The 11,300-nt window shown below is 40.6% G+C and overlaps 1 pseudogene across 1 annotated transcript; it reads left to right on the top strand.

Annotated features, from left to right (window-relative positions):
- The first annotated feature begins 478 nt into the window (after positions 1-478).
- LOC148029572 (pyrophosphate-energized vacuolar membrane proton pump 1 pseudogene) lies at positions 479-10,696 on the top strand (annotated as a pseudogene). The gene is made up of 6 exons (XR_015692445.1): positions 479-1,292; positions 1,710-4,795; positions 5,016-8,028; positions 8,210-8,302; positions 8,445-8,537; positions 10,494-10,696. The product of XR_015692445.1 is annotated as a pyrophosphate-energized vacuolar membrane proton pump 1 pseudogene (transcript).
- Positions 10,697-11,300: the final 604 nt, after the last annotated feature.

Raw genomic sequence — 11,300 nt, 5'->3', positions numbered from 1 at the left:
ATTTGATAGGGCAAGATGGGCATATAAAATCATCTAGTGACAACATGACTGGATGTCATAATGAATCGTTTGGTTCTGAGGTCTCCAACATAAGCAAGAAAGGTAGCAACAAGAGCTTGATTGATGAAGATGTGTTTGTACCCAGTGGCAGCTATGGGAGGATTGACAGTCTATTGTTATCAAATGAAACCTGATTCCTCCACAATGAATCCTTTCGCAAAACTAGTTGCGAGCTCCTATACTAGAAGGGAGGCTGTTACCAGCAATGATAAAACACACACAGGGTTGATGGGTACTTCTGACATGTTTCCGTTCAGCCAAGTGTGCTCAAGAGTCGTACTTTTGACTGGGAGGCATGCTGCATATGAAAGAGACCTGGAAGAGATAAAACGACTCTTTGTTTATTGTTTTGAAAAAAAAAAAGGCAAATCAGAGTAGCATGGTGGAGAGAAAAGCTAAATTGGGGGCCTGCTTTATGGGTCCGAAGCAAAAAGAAGAGCCGCTGGAAATGGAGAGAGGAGGGGAAAGCAGAGAGAATACCAAGAGTCCTGTGAATAGATGAGGGGGCATATGCTGGATATCGAGTGCTTTTCGGTTTGTGCAATGTCCTGATGGAGAACTCCAGAAGCGAAAAGAAGTGGTCCATGTTGTGACTCTGCACGAGATTGATGTAATCAATAGCAGAACTCAAGGATTCTTGGCTTTGTTCACTGGTGACACTGGTGAAATACGTTCTGAAGTACGAGAGCAGATTGACAGCAAAGTTGCGGAATGGAGAGGGAGGACGGAAGGCAAAAATGGTGGGATGATCAGAGATCTTGGGTCTCCTCTGAGTGCAAGGAGGCGCTAGTGCTCGATGCAAAAAAAATCTATTGATATACGATGAAGAGGATAAGGAGGCAATCGGGCAAAAACAAAACAAGGAGAAGAAGCAGTCTTCGTTTCTGATTGAACGTTTCAGGTGCTTTTGAAGTTTGGAGCCATCGCCAGTCCCAGGCCATCCGGCAGCTCATCTTCGGATTCTTATCCCTTCATCTTCTCCAGTTGCCCTGACTCATTTCCAGGTCTCGATCTTCATCGCTCTTGTCGCTCCTGTTTTGATTGCAGGCTTTCAGATCTCGAATACCAGAAGTTGGTTAAATAGGAACAGGAGCATGAGACAGCTCTGATTCCAGGGCTGCAGGTGGTGCAGAGACGCCATGATCACAAACACCTGACTGATCTGAAGTCTGCAATTCTGGATCGGAAAAAAGGACAGATATTTCATCCTGTCTCATGGAGAAGATGTATTGGTATATGACTGACAAAAGCTTTAAATTGGTCCTATCTTTCAGTAATTAAAAGTGAGAGTTGGAGATGACATGTTTGCCATGATTGGGATATTCCATTTCATCTCAGAGCTTGAGTATCTCAATCTATAGTTGCAAGGATAAATATATGTGCTTATAGTTTGTCTACTAGGTTGAGCTCTCTTGATCCATGGCATGGAGTTGCTATGATTTACAGTGATAAAACTGAGGACTACTAGTGTTGTTGCTACTAATTAAAAAAATGGTTATTGGTTATAGAGGTGACATTGGTTATCAAGGATGTTGTGAGGTTTTCTCATCTAATGTTCACTATGTGTACTGATATTTCAAGGACTAGGATGGTGTGAGGTTTTCTCATCTAACATTCACTATGTGTACTGATATTTGCTGCATATGCAGGTTTCTGTTTCAATAAGCAAAGTATCATCATCAAATGATGTTTCAAAGAAGAGTAAAGGCTCCAAGGAGGAACCAGAAAAAAAAGAGAGAAAGGTGTATAGTTTACCAGGGTAGAAGCATGATGCTCAAAGCTTGCTCAAATATTACAGCTTTGTATGAGGTTAAACTGATTCATGGGGACATCGTGGAGTCTGGGTTGGACACTGATGTGTGTGTTACCAACACTCTAATTGACTTGTACGCAAAATGTCACAATCTTGAAGATGCAGCATCTCTGTTTCATAAGCTACAGAAGCGTGATATTGTAGCTTGGAATGCCTTTATTGCTGGCCATGCTCAACAGGAGAATGGCCATAAAGTTGTGGTACTACTTCAATGCTAGAAGAAAATGTGGAACCAAACAGGATCACATTTATAAGTACTTTGAAAGCTCTCTGCACTGTTAAGTCACTTTTCAGGAGATGCAACATGGAGGAGTTGAACCTGATGAAATCACGTACAACTGCCTTTTGCAGGAGATGCAACATGGAGGAGTTGAACCTGATGAAATCACGTACAACTGCCTTTTGACAGCCAACACAGAATCCTTGCTACAAGGTCAGATAATTCATGGTCACATAGTTGAACGTGGGTTTGAATCTAGTGTAATGATTCGCAACAGCCTTATTGACATGTATGCCACATCAAAGGCAGGGTATTTAGCTGCATATCAAGTGTGGTGACTTGGAATGTCATGATGGAAGGATATGCTATGCATGGATGTGGTGAGGAGACTTTCAACCTATATCAACAAATGCTACATGATGGTTTACTACCAGATGAGGCCACATTCCTTTCAGCCTTGAAGGCTTGCTCTGCTGTAGCGTTTCTTCAGCAAGGCAAGCTGCTTCATATTCAAATAGTGGAGAATGGTTATGCTTCTAACACACGCATTGCGAACAATCAAACTGACTGAGTTGAAGGAGCATGCTTTTGTGTTACGGAATGCAGAGGGAAGGAGAAATTAGCTGGCTATTTTTGAAAAAGCAGGAGAGAACGGGGCCTGGTATGCTGAAAAAAGACACCAGAAGAAAAACCGCAGTGTATCTGACACGAGGGGAAGGATGAACGTCAACGAGTAAGAATGCAGAGTTCGGATGCTCTATGTTCCAAGACTACATGGCTGGGGTTGCGATGTATGGAGATAAAGCCAAGCCACAAACCATGGCAGCTCTTCTACTGGTAGTAAGCATGTACTTTATCAAGAGAAATCTTCAGGCTCCAAATGGCCTGCTTCTAGTGTAGGAAGCCATTCTTTTTGGACAAGAAAATCATCTCAAAGATCTCATTCAGTCAGCCAAGTGCTTGAAAACATCAAGGTCAATGATGCGGAGGTTTGGCATTTAGATGACGAACAGTGTTCTTCTTCTGCAGTTAACGAAGACATTTTCAATTCTGTGGCAGAAGAGTTGTCAGGTGCACTGGTGATCGGATCTGTTATAGTACCACTTACAGATACCTGGGCAACTGGGTCTAGTTTAGATCATATCGAGAATAAATGTGGACTAGAAAGTAGAAACATATTCAGAAAGAGTACAATATGTGTTATCGAAAAGGTAAAAGATGTTTCGATAGGAGATAACAAATATGGCCTGGACATGGCAACAAGTGATGCCTCATCTGGAGTAGGAGACGGTGTGTGTATTCAGCCAGAAATCAGAGGGGAAAGCATTGAAGAAACTGGTGGCAGTCATCAGCTTACATTGACAGAAAAGCATGATTTAATCAAAGAAAGGCTTCCATTGGGTGCAAGGGCATGTAATAGTGCTGCTGCTTGTATCGAGACTGATAGGACCCGCAGAAAGGACAGAAAATTTGGGCTCCCAACCTACAGAAGAGGAATTAATTGAAGCCATTGTTGCTGTGGCTCAAGGAGAAAACAAGGATTGCCTGTGTTTAATATGGTTCTATAGGCTGGTCTGTGGGTGCCGTACTGGGCTATGCACAAGCAGTCCCAGATAAGCGCGTCATTGCATGCATTGGAGATGGTAGTTTCCAGGTCACAGCCCAGGATGTGTCAACTATGATCAGATGCGGACAGAACAATATCATATTTCTTATCAACAATGGTGGATACACTATTGAAGTGCAGATTCATGATGGGCCATACAATATAATAAAGAATTGGAATTAAACTGGAGTAGTAGATGCCTTTGATAATGGGGAAGGAGATTGCTGGACTGTGAAGGTGAGGACAGAAGTGGAATGAATATACAGAGTGTGAGAGAACCTGTTATTGAGAAGGAAGACCATACAACTTGATACCAGATCTCATGTTTTGGGTGGCCACTTAATCCATACAACTTGATATCTGGCTCTACATTGGAATTAACAGCAGCTAAGATCATGTGTACAGCAATGAATCTGTGTACTGCAGCAGGTCTGTGAGCATTTATATGAGCAAAGGCTTTGTATACATCAACCAAAATCCTTGTCGATAGCAGCAGATGAATCAGAGGTCTAGATATCTGGCTCTACATTGGAATTAACAGCAGCTAAGATCATGTGTACAGCAATGAATCTGTGTACTACAGCAGGTCTGTGAGCATTTATATGAGAAAAGGCTTTGTATACATCAACCAAAACGCTTGTCGATAGCAGCAGATGAATGAGAGGTCTAGATATCTGGTTCTGTATTGGAATTAACAGCAGCTAAGATCATGTGTACATTAATGAATCTGTGTACTGCAGCAGGTCTGTGTACTACAGCAAGGAATACACCTAGGCATGCAAATTTTTTTACAAAAAAGAGCTCTGATTTGAAACTTCAGCAACCCCCATGAGATTTGAAAGTTCAGTGTAACAATTTTTGTAAAATTGCATGTCTGTATGTAGAGGCAGTTTCATGGACATCCATGCTACTTAGCGGATCAAGCCTAGGCAGCACTGGTTGGTCAAGAGCATGTGCTCCAGCTCAACAACATGGGTGGATCAAGAGGCATGATTGGTGATGATGATCTGCATAATTTGCAGGATAACTTCAATTTGGTATCTTCTGTTGCTAGACATGTTCAAGTTGATAACTCAGCAAATCTGAAGGCTCCGAGGTAAGTGGAATGGAGGTTTCTTGTTCTTTTAGTAAAAAGCTTTCTGGGTTATGGGTTGAGGGTTGTTATACAAAACATTAAAAAAAGATATGATAGGGAAAGGAGGAAGCTTATCCTGCTTTTGATGCATCTTTTTATCCCCATTAGTAAGTATGATACAATATGGTTCCATGAGCAAATAATTTAAATATCATTTCATTATTTGTCTTGTTGTGGATAGGACTACAGGGTTTGAAGTATACAACCAGCAGAGTAGATCTATGTTGTGGAGCTTTGGGAGATTGCAATGCTTTTAGGATCAAGGGAAGGAAGTTTACTAAAAATGGTAGGTCTTCTCTTGTTGCTTTGAGCTTTTTTTGCTATGTACATGTTTGAGCCTTTTGATATCATTGGTAATTGTAAACACAAAATGCATCTAGGGACAACATTGTGGGTGAAGCAGCAAGGATCTGCCGAGCCCATTGCCACCCTACTCCGAGTTTGAGTCCAGCAAAAGCATTAGGGTTCCCAAGGAAAGAGAGCTTCCAGATCATGAGTCCACCACGAGCTTAGACGAAGATGCAGATGATTTTGACCAACCACCACCAGATCGCTATCGCAACCGGTCTCTTGGCCTTCGAGCACAAGTCCAGGCCTGCCAGCAATGGCTACACCTTCCTCGACAACGACACCCACAGTCACAACATCGTCAATGGATCATCAGACTGTGACGAGGAGGATAGATTGGATGAGGAATCAGATGCAGTAGCTATTAGGAAATGCGCTGAAATTCAGCAAGCCATATCCATAGGAGCCACATCGTTTTTGCTGACAGAGTACAAGTATTTGGTTTATTTCATGGGCATATTTGCTGCTGTCATTTTCTTATTCCTGGGATCTGTGAAGGGGTTCAGTACTAAGCCCCAGCCTTGCAGATACAATCCAAAGCAGGAATGTGCCCCAGCTCTCTTTACAGCGATTTTCACTACAGTTGCATTTATATTGGGAGCTTTGACATCCATAGTGTCGGGATTTTTGGGCATGATGATGGCAACATATGCGAATGCTCGCACAACTTTGGAAGCCAGAAAAGGGATAGGCAAAGTATTCAAAATCGCCTTCCAATCAGGTTCGGTGATGGGTTTCTTACTTGTTGCTAATGGCCTCATAGTTTTATACATCACTATAAAACTGTTCCAGCTTTATTACAAGGATGATTGGGAGGGCCTTTTTGAGGCCATCACTGGCTATGGGCTTGGATGCTCATCCGTGGCTCTATTTGAAAGGGTTGGAGGTGGAATCTATACCAAAACTACGGATTTGGAGCAGATCTTGTTGGAAAAGTAGAAAGGAATATCCCAGAGGACGATCCGCGAAATCCAGCGATCATTGTTGACAATGTGGGTGATAATGTGGGAGATATTGCTGGAATGGGTTTAGATTTGTTTGGCTCCTTTGCTGAAGCTTCTTGCGTAGCTCTTATTGTGGCTTCCATGTCATCATTTGGCACAAATCATGACTTCACTGCTATGTGCTTCCCTCTACTCATTAGCTCTATGGGCATTGTGGTGTGCCTCATCACAACCTTGTTCGCAACTGATGTGTTCGAGATCTCAAATCTAAGGGATATTGAATCTACACTGAAGAGACAGTTGCTGATATCCACCATCTTAATGACATTCGGTGCAGCTTTTGTTTGTTGGCTGGCACTACCATCCACGTTTTACATATATGATCCTAACAGTGGTGCAAAGATGGTTCAAAACTAAAAACTATTTTTCTGCGTTGGAGTAGGGCTTTGGGCAGGGTTGGTAATTGGCTACGTTACAGAGTATTTCACCAGCAATACATATAGACCAGTCCAGGATGTTGTTGATTCTTGCAGGACAGGAGCTGCTACCAATGTCATCTTTGGTTTGACACTTGGCTACAAGTCTGTAATTGTTCCAATATTTGCTATTGCTGTTGCCATCTATGTCAGCCATACCCTAGCAGCCATGTACGGGATCACAGTTGCAGCTCTTGGAATGCTTTGTACTATTGCCACCTGTCTAGCCATAGATGCATATGGTCCCATAAGTGATAATGGTGGTATCGCAACCGGTCTCTGGATGACCATGATACTTCTTACACATCTCTCCACAAGAAGCGCAGCCGCAGTATAGACTATGAGGCCGCGAAGGCTTTCAAGATGGACAGATTCCTCAACCATAGGACTTCTTCAAAGTCCAGCTTGCGGCATCAACAGCCCCCAGTTGACAGCACTTTGGGAGAGCGCTTTCTCAGATTAGTCTCCATGATCCGCACTTTGGGGGAGCGCTTTCGCAAATTAGAAGAGATGAAACTGCAGATGCAGAGAGAGTCTGAGCGATTTCGTGATGATCTGGAGGCCAGGCGTACAAAGATGTTCCTAGAGTCCCAGAAGCAGATTGCTGAGATGTTTGCTTGGGCTCTGAGCAGCAGTAAGAAAACTGATGAGCTCTTGCTGATGATTGTCGGTATTTTGTTCATCATTTGATTATTCTAAATGTTTCTTTCTTCCAGCTGATTTTTGGCTCTTCATGCTACGTTTCATATCATTTCATCTATATTACAGCTAATGCGTTGAAATTATTCCACGCTTTGTTTATAAGAAATGTTTCGAGCTGATGGGATGATATTTTATTTCATTCTTATTTCAGCTGTTGAAATGTTCCAGCTGATGTTTCATTATTATTCCAGCTGTTGAGTTGTTCTAGTTGATGTTTCATTGTTTCCAGTTGTTGTTTGTCTATTTTTAGTTGATTCGTCTGTTCAAGATTATGTTTATTCTACTTGATGTTTTATCTATTCTAGCTAAGGAGCTGATGTTGCAGCTAATGTGTGCTCACTTGATGCACTTCTGGGGTTCCACTTCCGGTGTCTCGTGTCTCTCTTCTCTTCTCTCTTCCTCTGTTCCTCATCTCCCTCGCGCACTGTTCAACAGGAAGTCCGTAAGATGCTTCAAACCAGAAGGAGAAGTTGGTGAGCCCATAAAAGTATGAACAATGAATTCCTTGTTTTCACCTGCTCAATTTACTATCAGATGGTGTAAAGAACAGGGCAAAAAAGGTATGCGTGTTTTGATGTTTTACAAATGTCTCTTATGTTTCTAAACTTTGGTTTATTATGTGTACATAAAGGTAACAAAATCACAAATGATGGTACAAGAGATAATGGAACAATGAAAGCTAAGGAGGTCATTGGCCCTAATGTCTCTTCAAATCATGATACAGGTATATGTCTTTATTTCTACTAAACTTTGAAAATTAAAATTTGTATATATTTTACATCTTGCTTTAGGTGATTCATTTTGAGATTAACTAGCTTTAATTAGTCTCTTTGTCTAATTTAAAATGTTCATAGTTATTCATATTTTTAAACTTTGAGTAATTGTGTGTATATATATAAATATAGATTAAAGAACAACAAAAGGTGGGAAAAGAGGTAATGTAAGAAAGGGAGATCAGGAGGTTACTCGCAATAATGTTTCTTCAAGTTAAGATGCAGGTACCAACTTTAAGGATCAAAAACTTTTACAAATTTGGTGACCCAAATTGATACAAACTATCTAATTACTTTCTTTTGTGTTATTGAAATTTTTTATAACCTTGTATTATCGTGAGCTTTGGTTAACTCTATGTATATATAGGTAAACAAGTTACTAAAGATGACACAAGAGACAATGCAAGAAAGGAAGACATTGAGATTGCTTGCCTTAACACTTCTTCAAGCCAAGAATCAGGTATTACCAGCTTTCTTATGTTGATAATGAGTCATTTTTTGAAATGGTTATACTAACTAATGATATTTTATCACTTGAGTATCAATAGGAGTGATACGCATACCATCATATGATGATATCTATCGGCCACCCATGTTGAAATTTAGAGAAGAGGGTAGACAAACATTTATTACTTTGCAACATATTGGAGATTTATGGGATAAAACAATCAAGACACACATGTTGCTTAATTAGTTTTTAGTTCTATGCTCCTTTAAAATTATTTTTATTTTTCTTTTGGTTGCTAGAAGTAGATGTTGATGTCTTAATTTGTTTAATCTATTTTGATCATTAGATGTATGTTATTGATCCTTACTTAGAAATGATGACATTCTCTGTATAATTTTCTAGTTAAAAATTTATTGTGCAATTTTTTGTTTGATATTAGCATGTCTAAGAGGAAGGGCAAAGTAGATAAAGTGATAAGGAAAAAAGAGAATTTCCACGGAATTCCCTGTTGAAAGTACATGTAAGTAGGGAATGTAAAAAATAGGAAAAATGAGAGATTTCCTAGTGAGAGTACCTAGGGAATCACCTCTAGAAGTTTTTTCCTATATATGAAATATTTCCTATATAGGAATTATTCCCTACATAGAAAATTTTGTATTTTCCTATGTAGGAAATATTTCCTATGTCCTACATAGGAAATGTCTTATGTGATTCCCTGCTTATTCTCACTAGGAAATGTCCCATTTTCCCTAGTTTTTACTTTCCCCACTTATATGTATTATCAACTAGGGAATTCCATGGGGAATTCTCTTTTTTTCCTATATGGGGATCGATTGAAAGTTCCTTGTGTGATCGAATGGATGCATGGATGACAATGATTGTGTTGGGTGTAAATGACTGCAGGGCTGCAGGATAATTGTATATTGCAGTTGAGAGAGGTTGGTCTCACAACAAAGGATCTAAAGGTGAAACTGAGTTTCGGGTGAATATAAACCTGAAACTGAAGCTTGCGCAGCTTGCTCCAGGCATGCCCTAGCTGTGTAAGATCTCCTTCTCCAATCCCTTTGCATTGGCATATTGCCAAATCCTCAATCTTCTCCAGCCAAAGAATGCAGCCATTCAGTATTGTTCACGTTCAGGCATAGCTTGAGGTGTAAAATCGAAATACTCTTGTAGCCAGTGATGAGGGACAGGAGCCCATTTCCGCTGATTCGGGGCATGAAGTTTAAATTGACAGCCCGAAGCTTCTTGCAGTTCGCAATATATTCCAAACCTGCATCGGTGATGAAGGCGTAGAAGCTGAGGGTCGTATCTGTTAACCGAGGGCAAGGAGTGGCATTGTCTTCTCTCCCATATCTCTCAAAGATTGAGATCGTGTATACTGGTTGGATGTCGAAGCAATTAGATGACCATGGTCTCAGGATCGTTGCCACTCCTTACCCTCAGTTAACAGATATGACCCTCAGCTTCTACACCTTCATCACCGATGCAGGTTTGGGATATATTGCGAACTTCAAGAAGCTTCGGGCTGTCAATTTAAACTTCATGCTCCGAATCAGCGGAAATGGGCTCCTGTCCCTCATCACTGACTGCAAGAGTATTTCGATTTTGCACCTCAAGCTATGCCTGAACGTGAATAGTACTGAATGGCTGCATTCTTTGGGAAAGCTGGAGAAGATTGAGGATTTGGCAATATGCCAATGCAAAGGGATTGGAGAAGGAGATCTTGCGCAGCTAGGGCATGCCTGGAGCAAGCTGCGCAAGTTTCAGTTTCAAGTTTATATTCACCCAAAACTCAGTTTCACATCTGCATGTTGTCCATACACAGATGCAAATCACCTTATAATTCGATCAAATATGTTAGGTTTGATACAGGATGCATGCAGATTATAGATGCTTTATGCTTTTATGTTCCAGTAACTGTATGCTCGTCGACAATTGCTATATCTGCCAATGTTTGTGATTCAGGTGGTTGCCTATCATAGCTACGATGCTAATGTCGTTTCCTCAATTCTTGGCTACACTTTCTCGTGCTTGGCGGGGACTACCAGGGAGACGAGTATGCTAATGGAAAGGGATGCACAAGTGCTTCATCTGAAACTCATATTGTTGGATCAAATTTTGTCTCTCTTCTCCAGGCTTTTGCCATAGCAATATATATTTCTTTGGGACATCCTTGTTGGCTCTCAATGTGTGAGAAACCGTGCATTATCTAGGTTACTACATTGTCCTTGCATGAGGGAGGTGTTTACAATACTAATCAAGGTATCGATTTAGTAATTTTAGTAGTAAGCATTCAATATAAGCATTGATTGATTCAGAATTAGAACTGTAGATATTTAAGCATTTACTATATCATTAGAGTTTGTGTTGATGATAAGGGTTAGCTCAACATGATTTTATTGATTGAGAACATGTATACTTTTGGAATTTCAAGTATGGTATGCATACTTGAAAAACCAATGTGTTAGTTTTGATGTTAGATACGATGCTTTAGGGACTTGAGCGATGTTAGAGGTTAGAAGGCTTTCATGTCCCTCAATTCCATTCTAAACATGGCCTATTGACTCACCTTGCTAATGTGATGGCTTGACATCTCAATAGAATTTGTCTTGTACTTCCTTATATCAGTATTGTTGGCTTGGGTAGCTCTAGTCTATTCGATTTGTATCTTAGATGATCAATACAACCCGGGTACACTTGGGTACCCCTAGTCTATTATATCTTAGATGATCAATACAACCCATGTCTACCCGAGTCCGGGTTCGTCGGAGT

This window comes from Lygodium microphyllum, chromosome 11 (assembly GCF_053477565.2).
Source record: "Lygodium microphyllum isolate KBCC chromosome 11, Lygodium_microphyllum_v1.1.10, whole genome shotgun sequence".
In the NCBI taxonomy this organism is placed as follows: Eukaryota; Viridiplantae; Streptophyta; class Polypodiopsida; order Schizaeales; family Lygodiaceae; genus Lygodium; species Lygodium microphyllum.
This window is presented reverse-complemented; position numbering and strand designations above follow the sequence as displayed.